This window comes from Leucopleurus acutus (genome assembly GCF_964270905.1).
Source record: "Leucopleurus acutus genome assembly, chromosome: 10".
NCBI lineage: Eukaryota > Metazoa > Chordata > Mammalia > Artiodactyla > Delphinidae > Leucopleurus > Leucopleurus acutus.
Window position 1 is genome coordinate 40,810,782 of NC_139153.1, and position 13,712 is coordinate 40,824,493.

General features: G+C 42.6%; 1 protein-coding gene across 3 annotated transcripts in view; it reads left to right on the forward strand.

Annotated features, from left to right (window-relative positions):
* The first annotated feature begins 746 nt into the window (after nt 1-746).
* Nucleotides 747-13,712, forward strand: part of SCAP (SREBF chaperone) — an 88,480-nt gene continuing 75,514 nt past the window's right edge. For all 3 annotated transcript variants that reach the window (XM_082847245.1, XM_082847246.1, XM_082847247.1), the window contains exon 1: nt 747-807. The gene's annotated coding sequence lies outside the window, so the exon portion shown is untranslated. The remainder of the gene's footprint in view (nt 808-13,712) is intronic.

The window sequence follows — 13,712 nt, forward strand, 5'->3', positions numbered from 1 at the left end:
ACACTCGACGGACATAGCTATTGTTATTACAACAAATATGTGTTCCATGTAGAAGATGGTTACATGCCCATGAGCAAATGGAAAAATCCTAACACCCTAATCCTCCACCCAGAGATATCCACCGACCACACATCAGCATCGCCCCAGACCTTTCTTGGATTGTTTTTAACAAAAATGAGCTCATACCCTACAGCTCATTTTGAACATTTTTTCAAGAACATCTTTCCACATTCGTTAAGTATTCATAAAACTTACCCTTTTAAAAGGCCTTAAGGAAATCCAGTTTATGGACATAATTTATTCGACCCATCTGCATTTGTTGTATATCTCGGCCGCTTTTAATTTTTCGCTGTTATGAAACAGGGAACATGGGCAGCCTGTGCGTGCTCTTGCTAATTCTGCGGAACGTGTTGTTAAAAGCTCTGGTGCTCTACTCAAGCTTCTGTCCCAGCTTCGCGGTCCGCCTCGCCCGGCCCCGCCCCACCCCAGACCTCTCCCCAGGTGTCGTGTGACCGGTGTCCACCAGGCGGCGAGCGGGAGCCGCGGTTGGGCGCTCGATCACGCATGCGCACGCCACAGGGAACACAGGCGAAGGACGGCGGGGGCGGGAGCGGGAGGGGAAAGGTAGGAGGTGAGAGGTGAAGGGGCGGAGAGCTGCGCGGGCGCCTGGCGGCCGGGAGAGAGAGGGCGGGCGCCACGCCCGGACCGCGCGGGCCGGGAGCGCGCACGCCGCGCCCCGCCCCCGTCCCCGCCGCCGCCGCCGCCGTCGCCGCCGCCGTCGCCGCCCGGGAGCTGTTGCCGCCACAGGTACCGCTGCGCGCGTCCCCACAGCGTCCGCCCGCGGGCCCGGCTCGGGCCTCCCGCTGCGCGGCCCGGGGAGTTCCGGGATGGGGGCCGCCGGGGGCACTGGCGCGCCGGCGTGGGCGCTGTCCAGCAGCCGTGCGGGCCGGGCTGAGAGGCTGCAGCCAGAGAGGGGGCCGGGTTGCCGCGTCCCCAATCCCACCTTGGCCGCGCCCCCGTCCGGGCCAACCGCGCGCCCGCAGCCCTCCCACTGGCCCCGGGGACCACTGGCCTGAGAGTGGGTCGCGCTGTTGCGCCCACTGGCCCTGCCGTCCCCTGGGAAGCTGCCGGTTCTAGAACCTGCTTTGGGGCTGTCAGGGTTTTCCGGAGTGCGGAGGAGAGCACGCTGTCCGCACCTGCCTCTTCGGCAAGATCTGATTGAGAGGCAACACGTAGCTTCTTTGCTGGGTTTTGCTTGGTTTCTAGTTTTCTCTTCCGCTCAGACCTAAACGTTGCTCACTGATGTTGCCTCTGTTTATTCTGGGTGGTTTATTACCTCCGTTCATCATGCAGGATCCTAACGTCAGAATAGCATTAGCTGCAGGGAGCCAGGGATCCAGACTGTTTGAGCCATAGGTAGTTATACAGGTGGAAATGCTCGTGGCCTAGGGGAGCAGTGAGTCCCCTCCTGGCAGGAGTTTGCCCTGTTTCGTGTCACTTTCTGCCCCACCTTCTGTGGTGACAGAGCTGGGTGACTAAACTCCTTCTGGGGATTTTGTAATAATTTTTGTGACGAGGGCATAGTAAAGGTTTCTTTAATGATATTAGCTTTGAGTGTGTTTCTGACCAAACGTTTGTGAAGTTTGGTTATGCAGTGTCCTTATTGCTGTGCTGCCATCTCAGGGTATTGTGCTAAAGACTGAAGCTTTTATAAGGGAGTCAGGGTCAAGGGTGTCTGAGAGTATTTCAGGTGTTCCTCTAATTGATGACCTATATCTTTTTAATGTATGTTGATAGAATTTAGGTTTTAGGTGTTTGACACATTTGCAGCATTCCCCGGGGCACACGATGTAAAAAACACAAAATATGTATAAATATATCTCCATACTCATTCTTTTGGTGATTTATTGAAATTGAAAGAATTACTTGTCATTTATTATGAACGCGTCTGGTGTTTGAGAGCTCTCTTTTCTTTTGCTATTGTGGCAAAAACAGCACCTCTCCAGAGGTCTCCATGTGCTTTATAATCACAGGTTTAGGTCCCCCTCTCCCATCATCTAGATTAGTTTACTGTCAGGAGGCGGGTATAAAAAGTCTACTACTCCTAGTTTATGCATAGAAAATGGAGGCCTGAAGATTGTGAATCGCTTGAGGTCATATATGAACAAGTAAACTGTCCAGTTGGGAAATGAACCATACCTGTGGGATTCAGTACACATGCATTTATTAACATTTGGTGGTAGACTTTAGGGGATGCTTACTGTCTTAGTGTATACATGAATGTGTCCTAAGGACCCTGGAATGACACTTAGATTTATGTGTTATTTGCTTACCCTCACCTTTGGTGGCCACCAGTGTTAGTTTTACTGGCTCTGATAGGTACTTCATGCACAGTTTGTGTCATCGCTCCCATTAAACAGATGAGAAGACTCCCCCTCATAGAGAAACTGGGTTGCTAGTGTCACCCAGCTTGGCATTGGGGATCAGGCCTTCAAACCAGGTCTGCCGAACTGCACCACCTACCTACTTCCACTGTAATTTGCTCCTTTCCTGAGTTGGCCACTGAAGCAAAGTCCAGGTGACTTCTTTTGCCGCCTGAAATAATAATTCTGGGTAAAATATTTATCCAGCACTTGGGCTGTCTAGATTTTGTGCTAGGTGCTCTTATAACATCTTATCTCACTTAATCTTCATAATCAGGGGCGATGACACTGTTATCACCCCCTTAACTGATTAGTTTTTGAGATGTTATCTGTCTGGCTCTGGGTCACCTAGTGAGTTAGAAGCTGAGGCCAGGTGGAAACCCAGGTTTGTCTGAAAACAGAGTCCATGCTTTTATGCTGTTCTTGGACCTGCTGGCCTCACAGTCTTCTCCACTGCCTACCAAGTGAAAGGTAGCAGAGGAGGGTGTTAGGGGTGAAGGAAGGAACCCAGTATCACAGACTTGAGTCAGAGATGGTGGAACTCCGCAGGAAGGAGACATTCATTTGATCACTGTGTTTGACAGCTTCCTCTTGAGTGGTCAGGGGCACTGCCTGAGAATGTTTGCAGGGTTGCTGGGCCATACAGCTTTGCAGTAGAGTCCAAAGAGGGGTGTGTGTGTGTGTGTAAGCACCAAGGGTGCACGTTGGTCTCAGGAAAAAAAATTAAAACGAATCTTTGTATTTATTTCAGCCTTATTTAATTTTTATTTTGTATTTTATAATGTATACTCTGTATTATCACAGTAGTACATATATATAATTTATGTATACGTATATTGGGGATATGTACTTGAATTTTTGTTGTTGGGAATTCATAATCAAAAATGTTAAGAAACCACTGGTTTATTTGATATTTAGCATTTTCTGAATTCATAAAATATGTGAAGTGTTATTTGTCCCATTTGTTCCTAAGTTGGAAGTCTAGTGAAGTTCAGTGTAATTCCATATAATCATAGAAAGGGTATTTCATATTAATAACCAATTATAAATTATTTTAGAAATTGCAGTCCAAGTGTGAAAGAGGATCTGGTATTTCAATAGTCTTTATGTCTCAAATATAGTACCGCTCTTAAGTTTGACACTATAGTGACTGATAAAGCCCTTCAGAAGTTAAAATTTGGGGGAATTCTCTGGCGTTCCAGTGGTTAGGACTCTGCACTTTCACTGCTGAGGGCCTCGGTTTAATCCCTGGTCAGGAAACTAAGGTCCCACAAGCCATGCAGTCTGGCCAAAAAAAAAAGAAGAGGAAGGGCTTCCCTGGCGGCGTAGTGGTTGAGAGTCTGCCTGCGGATGCAGGGGATGCGGGTTCGTGCCCCGGTCCGGGAGGATCCCACATGCCGCAGAGCGGCTGGGCCCGTGAGCCGTGGCCGCTGAGCCTGCGCGTCCGGAGCCTGTGCTCCGCGACGGGAGAGGCCACGACAGTGAGAGGCCCGTGTACCGCAAAAAAGAAAAAAAAAAAGAAGTTGTTAAAATTTTGTTGTTGAACCTTTTCTATTTTAAACATGTTAATTCAGTCTGAAGCCAGAGAGACTAAACTATTCAGTTGACGCAAATATGGCAGTTGTCATAGTCGTATTTGCACTATTTCCCAACCTTAGAGTATTTTCAAATCATCTAAATATTGAAATTCCAAATACATTGATTCCTTATCCCTTTTTACAAACTGGATTCTTCAGTTCATTCCACTGCAATGGTTAGTACATTATTTCAAAATGAGCAGTTCCAGAATTATACCTAATTAAAAAATATCTTTGTCATCTTCCAGCTTATCATTTCACAATTGAATAGATTAGTGTTTGTTCAGGAGTTTAGGTTAAAATAACAGAATGGGTTTTGAGCAAGAAATATATTTTCCTAATTATATAAGCTGTTTTTATCCAGATGAGTTATCATTACTTCGTAACTAGGTTCTCAAACATTAGTGTGAATTAAAATTACCTGGAGGGATTGTTTTAACCCCACCTCCAGAATCCGTAGGTGAGAGTTTGAATTTGAATTTGAAACAAGTTACCAGGTGCTGCTACTGTTTGGCCTAGGGAACCCCCTTTGAGAGCCATGGCTCTAAAACCGGAGCACAATGTCAGTGCTTTCATGTTTCACTCTGAATCTCATCAGCATCAGTCTTTTTTTTAAAACAATTTATTTATTTATTTGGCTGCTTCAGGTCTTAGTTGCAGCACGCGGGATCTTCATTGTGGCATACAGGATCTTTTTAGTTGCGGCATGCGGAATCTTTTCTTTTCAGTTGTGGCATGCAGGATATTTAGTTGCAGCGTGTGGGATCTAGTTCCCTGACCAGGGATCGAACTCGGGCCCCCTGCATTGGGAGTGCAGAATCTTAGCCACTGGACCACCAGGGAAGTCCCCAGCATCAGTTAGTCTTATAGTATAGTTTTGCCAAGTACAGTTGGTCCCTGAATTAATGATGATTCAACTTACAGTTTTTCCACGATGTGATGGTGCCAGAGCAATCATGCATTCGGTAGAAACCATACTTCAAATTTTGAATTTTGATCTTTTCTGGGGTAGTGATACGCAGTACATGCTCTTTCTCGTGATGCTGGACAGCAGCATCGAGCCGCAGCTCCCAGTCAGATCTGCAATCATGGGTAAACAACTGATACACTTACAGCCATTCTGTACTCAAATCATTCTGTTTTTCATTTTCAGTACGTTATTCAATAAGTTACATGAGATATTCAACACTTTATTATAAAATGGGCTTTGTGTTAGATGCTTTTGTCCAACTGTAGACTAACGTAAGTAATCTGAGCACATCTAAGGTAGGCTAGGCTAAGCTATGATGTTCAGCAGCCTGGGTGTATTAAATACATTTTTGACTTACAATATTTTCAACTTAGGATGGGTTTATTAGTATGTAACTCCATGGTAAATTGAGGAAGATCTGTACATAACTGGTTCTTGTTTTTAGTCAATTTCCTTTTTATTTTTAGATGATGTCATAATTAAGATTGTATTCTCAGTTATAGTGCTATTTCTGTTTTCCCTGAAGTTTTAAGGTTCTTGAGGAATTAGAGTTTTTTTTTTAATTCGAGTCACCCAGGTTGAATAAAAATTAATAGGCGCGCACTCAAGCGCACACATACACACACATGCACACGCACACATTTCAATTGTCTGTAATCCCAGTGGTAACCACTAGCAGGCTCCTTCTCAGGCTTCTTTCCTGCTCATTCTCTTGTTCTCTCTTTGTATAATGAGATCATACTGTTTTGTATCCATTTTCTGTTATTGTGTGAACATTTTTTCATGTATAAAACTATTCTGGAACATTTTTGGATTTTTAAAAACATGAGCTCTCATTTATTTTTTTTTAAAAATATATTTATTTATTTATTTGGCTGCTCCTGGTCTTAGTTGCGGCATGTGGGATCTTTAGTTGAGGCACACGGTATCTAGTTCCCTGACCAAGGATTGAATCTGGGTCCCCTGCATTGGGAGCGCAGAGTCTTAACCGCTGGACCACCAGGGAAGTCCTCTCTCATTTATTTTTATGTTTTCCAATGACTTTCTCTTTGAGCAGCCTTGCTCACAGTTTGGCTGTGGCCTTCGTTTGCACCTTTCAGAAGACTGCATTGTCACTCAGGAAGTCTTCAACCATGGTTTCTCTCCTCTTTAACAATCTTCAGTAGTTCCCCACTCTCGTGATCTGCCCCAAGCTGGCCTACCCACTCCTTCCCCCTACCAGCCTGTATTTATGCCACCTCATCTCCATGGGGTAATTAGTTACCTTCTTTCAGGTATGAGCCATGGTTTGGTTTGACATTCATTCTTGGTTGTCACCCCAGTGACAGTGACTGTTAGAAACATCAAGACCTGCCTGCCTTCAGCAGGCAACAGAGAACATTGCATCTCATATTCTTTTTTTTTTTTTTTTTTTTTTTTTGCGGTACACGGGCCTCTCACTGTTGTGGCCTCTACTGCTGTGGAGCACAGGCTCTGGACATGCAGGCTCAGCAGCCATGGCTCACAGGCCCAGCCGCTCTACGGCATGTGGGATCTTCCCAGACTGGGGCACGAACCCGTGTCCCCTGCATCAGCAGGCGGACTCTCAACCACTGTGCCACCAGGGAAGCCCCTGCATCTCATATTTTTGTCAGGGAGGATAATCTTGAATTCTTCACCTCCCAAAAGCTGTCCTGGGCTCAACTGTGGTAAAGGACATCCATGGAATTGTGCTGGAACATGCTTCAGTGTACCTGTTCTAGGCAGTGTTTTGTCTTTGGATGAAACTGGATCATTAGGAAGCAGCATATTTCTGGCCTCCTTCCAGTTGTTTTGTTTTTGTTTTAACTAAACTCACTTTGCATGGCCCCATCAGCTTGCGTTGAGATCTATATTAGAAGTCCCCAAGAAAATCTGGAGGCAATTAGAAATTTCCTTCAGGTCCAGTGCCTGGAATGCTCATGCCTCTTCTGAACCATTGGGCCATTGGTTTGATTAAACCAGACTGTGAACTGTGTCAAAATGGTTCCCTCTTTGCCTTGGCCCCTAGGGAGCTCAGAGTCTCTTTTATATTCAGAGTCCTCTGGCTTGTGCTTTCTGTATTAACCTTACTTCTGGCATATACCATTTTTTTTTTTTTTTTTACAGCTAGATGTTTTGCTCTTTCTCTCAAATTTTACCATAAAATATATAACACATTTCATCTCTATTCTAAACATTACTGTGATTATATTTTTGTAGCCAAATTTATGTTCTCATCTATTTCCTCTCATTTTTTTTGTACACTTGAATCCCTCTGAGCCCTGCTTTCCCCTGTCCCCTCCTATGTACTAATTCTTTTTTGTTATTCCATTTTTTTAAATTGTGGTAAATACACAACTTAGCGTATTAACCATTTTTAAGCATACAGTTCAGTGGTATTAAAAGTACATTCATAATTTTTTTTGCACCATCAACACCATTCTCTCCATATCTCTTTTCATCTTGCAAAACTGAAACTCTGTACCCATTAAACAATAACTCCTCATTTCTCCTCTCCCAAGTCCCTGGCAGTCACCATCCTACTTTCTATGATTTTGACTACTCTAAGTATATCATATAAGTGGACTTATACAGTATTAGTCTTTTTATGGCTGGCTTATTTCATTTAGCATAATATCCTCATGGTTCAAACATGTCATAGCATGTATCAAAATTTCTTTCCTTTTTAAGGTTGAATAATATTCCGTGTATATACCACGTTTTGTTTATCCATTTATCCGTTGACAGACATTTGAATTGTTTCCACCTTCTGGCTGTTGTGAATGATGCTGCTGTAAACATGGGTGTACACATATTTGTTCAAGTCCTTGTTTTCAGTTCTCTTGGGCCAGTATGGAAGTGGAATTGCTGGATGGCAATTCTATGATTAATTTTTTTGGAACCACCATACTGTTTTCCATGGAAGCTGTACCATTTTATATTCTTACCAGCAATGTACAAGGGTTCCAGTTTCTCCACATCCTTGCTTAACACTTGTTGTTTTCTGTCTTTTTTTAAGCTTTATTATTATTATTTTAAATTTATTTTATTTATTTTATTTTTGGCTCCATTGGGTGTTCATTCCTGTATGTGGGATTTCTCTAGTTGTGGCGAGCAGGAGCTATTCTTCGTTGCGGTGCATGTGCTTCTCATTGTGGTGGCTTCTTGTTGCACAGCACGGGCTCTAGGGCACATGGGATTCAGTAGTTGTGGCATGCGGGCTCAGTAGTTGTGGCTTGCGGGCTCTAGAACGCAGGCTCAGTAGTTGTGGTGCACGGGCTTAGTTATTCCGTGGCATATGGGATCTTCCTGGACCAGGGATCGAAGCCGTGTCCTCTGCATTGGCAGGCAGATTCTTAACCACTGTACCACCAGGGAAGTCCCGTTTTCTGTTTTTTTTGTTTTGTTTTTGGTGGTACGTGGGCCTCTCACTGTTGTGGCCTCTCCCGTTGAGGAGCACAGGCTCCGGACGCGCAGGCTCAGCAGCCATGGCTCACGGGCCCAGCCGCTCCGCGGCATGTGGGATCTTCCTCGACCGGAGCACGAACCCGTGTCCCCTGCATCGGCAGACGGACTCTCAACCACTGCACCACCAGGGAAGCCCTCTCCTTGTAGTTTTTTTGCTAAGAAGTTTTTTAAAGATCACTTAAAATCAACACAGAAAGTGGTTACATAGTACAGATCTCAACTATTCGCTGAGAATAACTTTCTTCTTTTTTGTTGTTTTTTTTATATATAAACATTTTATTTTAATAATACTATTTATCACTGCAGTTTACATCATTCTATTATGAAAATGTTTAACTGAAGACAGGATATTTCCTCAAAACACTAAATAAGCAGAGCTTTTTCAGTTAAATTTACAGCAATACAGCATTTAGAAATACATAATTCTTCATTTTAGGGCTTCCCTGGTGGCACAGTGGTTGAGAGTCCGCCTGCCAATGCAGGGGACACGGGTTCGTGCCCCGGTCCGGGAAGATCCCACATGCCGCAGAGCGGCTGGGACCGTGAGCCATGGGCGCTGAGCCTGCGCGTCCGGAGCCTGTGCTCCGCAACGGGAGAGGCCACAACAGTGAGAGGCCCGCGTACCGCAAAAAAAAAAAAAAAAAAAAAGTTAAGAAATACATAATTCTTCATTTTACAATAATACTTCCTCTTTAAAAATTTGTCATGGTTTGTCACAGATTTAAAGTACCAGGCACCTAATGCTATGAAAGGATAATACAGTATATGTAGTGTAAGTGAACCAGATCTTTTCTCAAATAGTCTTTCTAAAGTCCTACCAAATTTGTGTGAACGTATTTGTTGAATAAATTAAACATTTTTTGTGTTGTTAATTTGTAATATTGTACAAAACTCAAAAATAACACCTGTACCTATTATAGGAAGCTTATTTTAGCATTTTACCTGTAAGAAACACTGATCTGTATACTTAAAATGACTTCTTGAAAACATTTTCATCATATAGTCCAGCATTTAACAAATAATATGTGAAAATAAAGTCTCCAGAACATTAAAATTTTATCCTCTGATTAGTATTCAAATTAAGAATAACTTTCTTGGGCTTCCCTGGTGGCGCAGTGGTTGAGAGTCCGCCTGCCGATGCAGGGGACACGGGTTTGTGCGTGCCCCGGTCCGGGAAGATCCCGCATGCCTTCCCGCATGCCGCAGAGCGGCTGGGCCCGTGAGCCATGGCCGCTGAGCCTGCGCGTCCGGAGTCTGTGCTCCGCAATGGGAGAGGCCACAACAGTGAGAGGCCCGCGTACCGCAAAAAAAAAACAAACATAAAAAACAATAACTTTCTTAATGTTATACAAATGAGTAGTTATGACTTGAGATAAAGTGTCTATTCACAGCATCATACATTGATTCAGAAAGATATCTTCAATAACTAAGGCAGGAGTGAAAGTGTACTCTAGAAAAATATGAGCCTAGAAAAGAGCAGCATTTCTAAATCTCATTTTATATGTGTATTTTAAAATTTATAGGGACTTCCCTGGTGGTCCAGTGGGTAAGAATCCGCCTTCCAGTGATGTGGGTTCGATCCCTGGTCAGGGAACTAAGATCCCACATGCCGCAGGGCAACTAAGCCCACATGCTGCAACTAAGATGTGAGGCAGCCAAAAATAAATAAATATATTTTTAAAAAATAATAAAATTTATAGCATAAGCAATTTAACAATTAAATATCATAATTACAGAGTTGACCATTTTATTAATATTCCTGAAGTTCATATACTCAATTTGGCCTTAAAACCTTTTTTTTTTTTTTTTGCGGTACGCGGGCCTCTCACCGCTGCGGCCTCTCCTGCTGCGGAGCACAGGCTCCGTACGCGCGGGCTCAGCCGCTCCGCGGCACGCGGGATCCTCCCGGACCGGGGCACAAACCCTCGTCCCCTGCATCGGCAGGCAGACTCTCAACCACTGCGCCACCAGGGAAGCCCTGGCCTTAAACCTTTTTAAATTCTTCTCATAATTTAAATGGTAAATACTGCCTTATATTTGTGCTTGTATGGTTTATAAAATGGATGAAAGAAACTACAGAAGAGATTTCTAATAAATTTATTTAAGGTAGCAGCAGTGTGTATTTAAGGATCTGCTTTAATTCACCTAAAGAAAGAAGTTATGAGTTTATATTCTGAACCACATAACCTAGTATTGATTGTACATTGTTTCAAATTACTGGCCCCCTGCTCACTTTAGATTGCTAAATCCTGCCTTCTTGAATGTTTATAGATGGGCAGGAGTCCGGTTAGATATAGTTCAGTGGCTTTTTTATACCAGCAGCTCTAGCACTAGCACTGTCCTGGGTGCAGAGCAAGCTCTATTCTATTAATATTTCTGAGGTATTTTCAGTGGTTGCTACTGAGTCATTGTAATTTCGATTTGCATTTCCCTAGTGATTAGTGATGTTGAGCATCTTTTCATGTCTTTATTAGCCATCTGTATATCTTTGGGGAAATGTCTATTCAAGTCCTTTGCCTATTTTTAATCAGATTGTTTGTTTTTTTGTTGTTGAGTTTTAGGACTTTTCTGTATATTCTATATATTAATCCCTTACCAGCTGTATGATTTGTAAATATTTTCTCCCATTCTGTGGGTTGCCTTTTTACTCTTTTGATAGTTTTTTTTTTTTTTTGGCCATGCTGCATGGCTTATGGTATCTTAGTTCCCCAACCAGGGATGGAACCCGGGCCCTCAGAACTGAGAGTGTGGAGCCCTAACCACTGGACCACCAGGAAATTCCCTGTTGATAGTATCTTTTTTTAAAAAAAATATTTGTGTATTTACTTTTAAAAAATATGTATTTATTTTGACTGCACTGTGTCTTAGCTGCAACATGTGGGATGTTCATTGCCACGTGTGGACTTCTTAGTTGCGGCATGCGTACTCCTAGTGGCGGCATGCATTCGGGATCTAGTTCCCCGACCAAGGATCAAACCTGGGCCCCCTGCATTGGGAGCGCAGAGTCTTACCCACTGGACCACCAGGGAAGTCCTCGATAGTATCTTTTGATGCACACAGTTTAAAAATTTTTATGAAGTCCAGTTTGTTTATTTTTTCTTTTGTTGCCGTTGCCTTTGGTTGTACACCAAGGAATTGCCAAATCCAATGTCGTAAAGCTTTTGCCTTATGTTCTATTCTAAGAGTTTTTATACTTTTAAGTCTTAAGTTTACGTCTTTGAGCCTTGTGTATTCATTGTTGCTAAATTTTGTAAAGGGATAAATTCTGAAAAGGCCTTGCACGTTACAAAGCACTTCTCTATTTATTAATGTTTATTATCATAAAATTGAAATATACACAAAAGCAGAGAGCAGTATTCCATTGTGTATGTATCACTTAGTTATGTCTGTCATTTACTCATTAACTTGAGGGCACTCGTTTCATCTATATCATCCACTCTTCTCATTATTGTATTTTTTAATTATTTGGTGATTTTTTTATTGAGGCAAAATATACATAACATAAAATTTAATGTCTTAACCTGCACATTGGAGGCGCAGAGTCTTAACCACTGGACTGCCAGGGAAGTCTCCATTTTAACCATTTGTAAGTGTAGCGTTCAGTGTCATCAAATATATTCACAGTGTTGTGCAGCCGTCACCACTTTCCATTTCCAGAACATTTTCATCATTCCAAACAGAAACTCTGTACCCATTCTCCCCTCCCTGCCAGGTCTTGGCAATCACCATTCTACTTTCTGCCTCTATGAATTTGCCCGTTCTAGGTCCTACATATAAGTGGGATCATACTCTATTTGTTTTTTTGTGTCTGGCTTATTTCACTTTACATGTTTTCAGTATTCATCCTTGTTGTAGAATTTCATTCCTTTTTCAGGGCAAATAATATTCTGTTGTACGTACATCCACATTTTGTTTATCTCTTCATCTGTCAATGAATATTCGAGCAATTTCTGCCTTTTGCCTGTTGTGAATAATGCTGTTTATCAATATCTGTAAAGATATCTGTACAGATATCTGTTTGAGTCCCTACTTTCAGTTCTTCGGATATATACCCAGGAGAGGAATTGCTGGATCATATGGTAATTTTATGTTTAACTTTTTGGAGAACTGCCAAACTGTCTTCCACAGGAGCTGTACCATTTTTCATTCCTACCAGCAGTACACAAAAGTTCCAATTTCTTCACATCCTTACCAACACTTTTTTTTTTTTTCTTTTGCCTGCACCACGCAGCATGTGAGATCATACCCGCGCACCCTGCATTGGAAGCGCGGAGTCTTACCCACTAGACTGCCAGGGAAGTCCCTTTTTTTTCTTTTCCAACACTTGTTATTTTTTTGTTTGTTTTTGTTTTTTTTAATAAGAGCCATCCTAGTGGGTGTGAAATGGTATCTCATTGTGGTTTTGATTTGTATTTTCATAATGATTAGTGATGTCAAGCATCTTTTTATGTGCTTTTTGGCCATTTGTGTATCTTCTTTAGAGAAATGCCTATTCAAGTCCTTTGCCCATTTTTTTTAACATCTTTATTGGAGTATAATTGCTTTACATTGTTGTGTTAGTTTCTACTTTATAACAAAGTGAATCAGCTATACATACACATATGTTCCCATATCCCTTCCCTCTTGCATCTCCCTCCCATCCTCCCTATCCCACCCCTCTAGATGGTCACAAAGCACCGAGCTGATCTCCCTGTGCTATGCAGCTGCTTCCCACTAGCTATCTATTTTACGTTTGGTAGTGTATGTATGTCCATGCCACACTCTCACTTCTTCCCAGCTTACCCTTCCCTCGCCCCATGTCCTCAAGTCCCCTTTACCCATTTTTGAATCAGGTTGTTTTGTTTGTTTGTTTGCCAAGTTGTAGGAGTTCTTCCTATATTCTGGATATTAATTCCTTCTTAGATATATGATTTGCAAATATTTTCTCCCATTATGTGGGTTGTCTTTTCACTCTGTTGATAATTTCCTTTGATGTACAAAAATGATTAGTTTTTATGAACTCTCATTTGTCTGTTTTTTCTTTTGTTGCCTGTGCTTTTAGTGTCATATCTAAGAAATCCTTTCAAAGTCGAGTATCATGAAGCTTTTAACCCTATGTTTTCTTTTTTTTTTAATTTTTTAAAATAAATTTATTTTATTTATTTTTGGCTACTTTGGTTCTTCATTGCTGTGCGCGGCTTTCTCTAGTTGCGATGAGCGGGGGCTACTCTTCGTTGCGGTGCGCGTGCTTCTCGTTGCGGTGGCTTCTCTTGTTGCAGAGCACAGGCTCTAGGC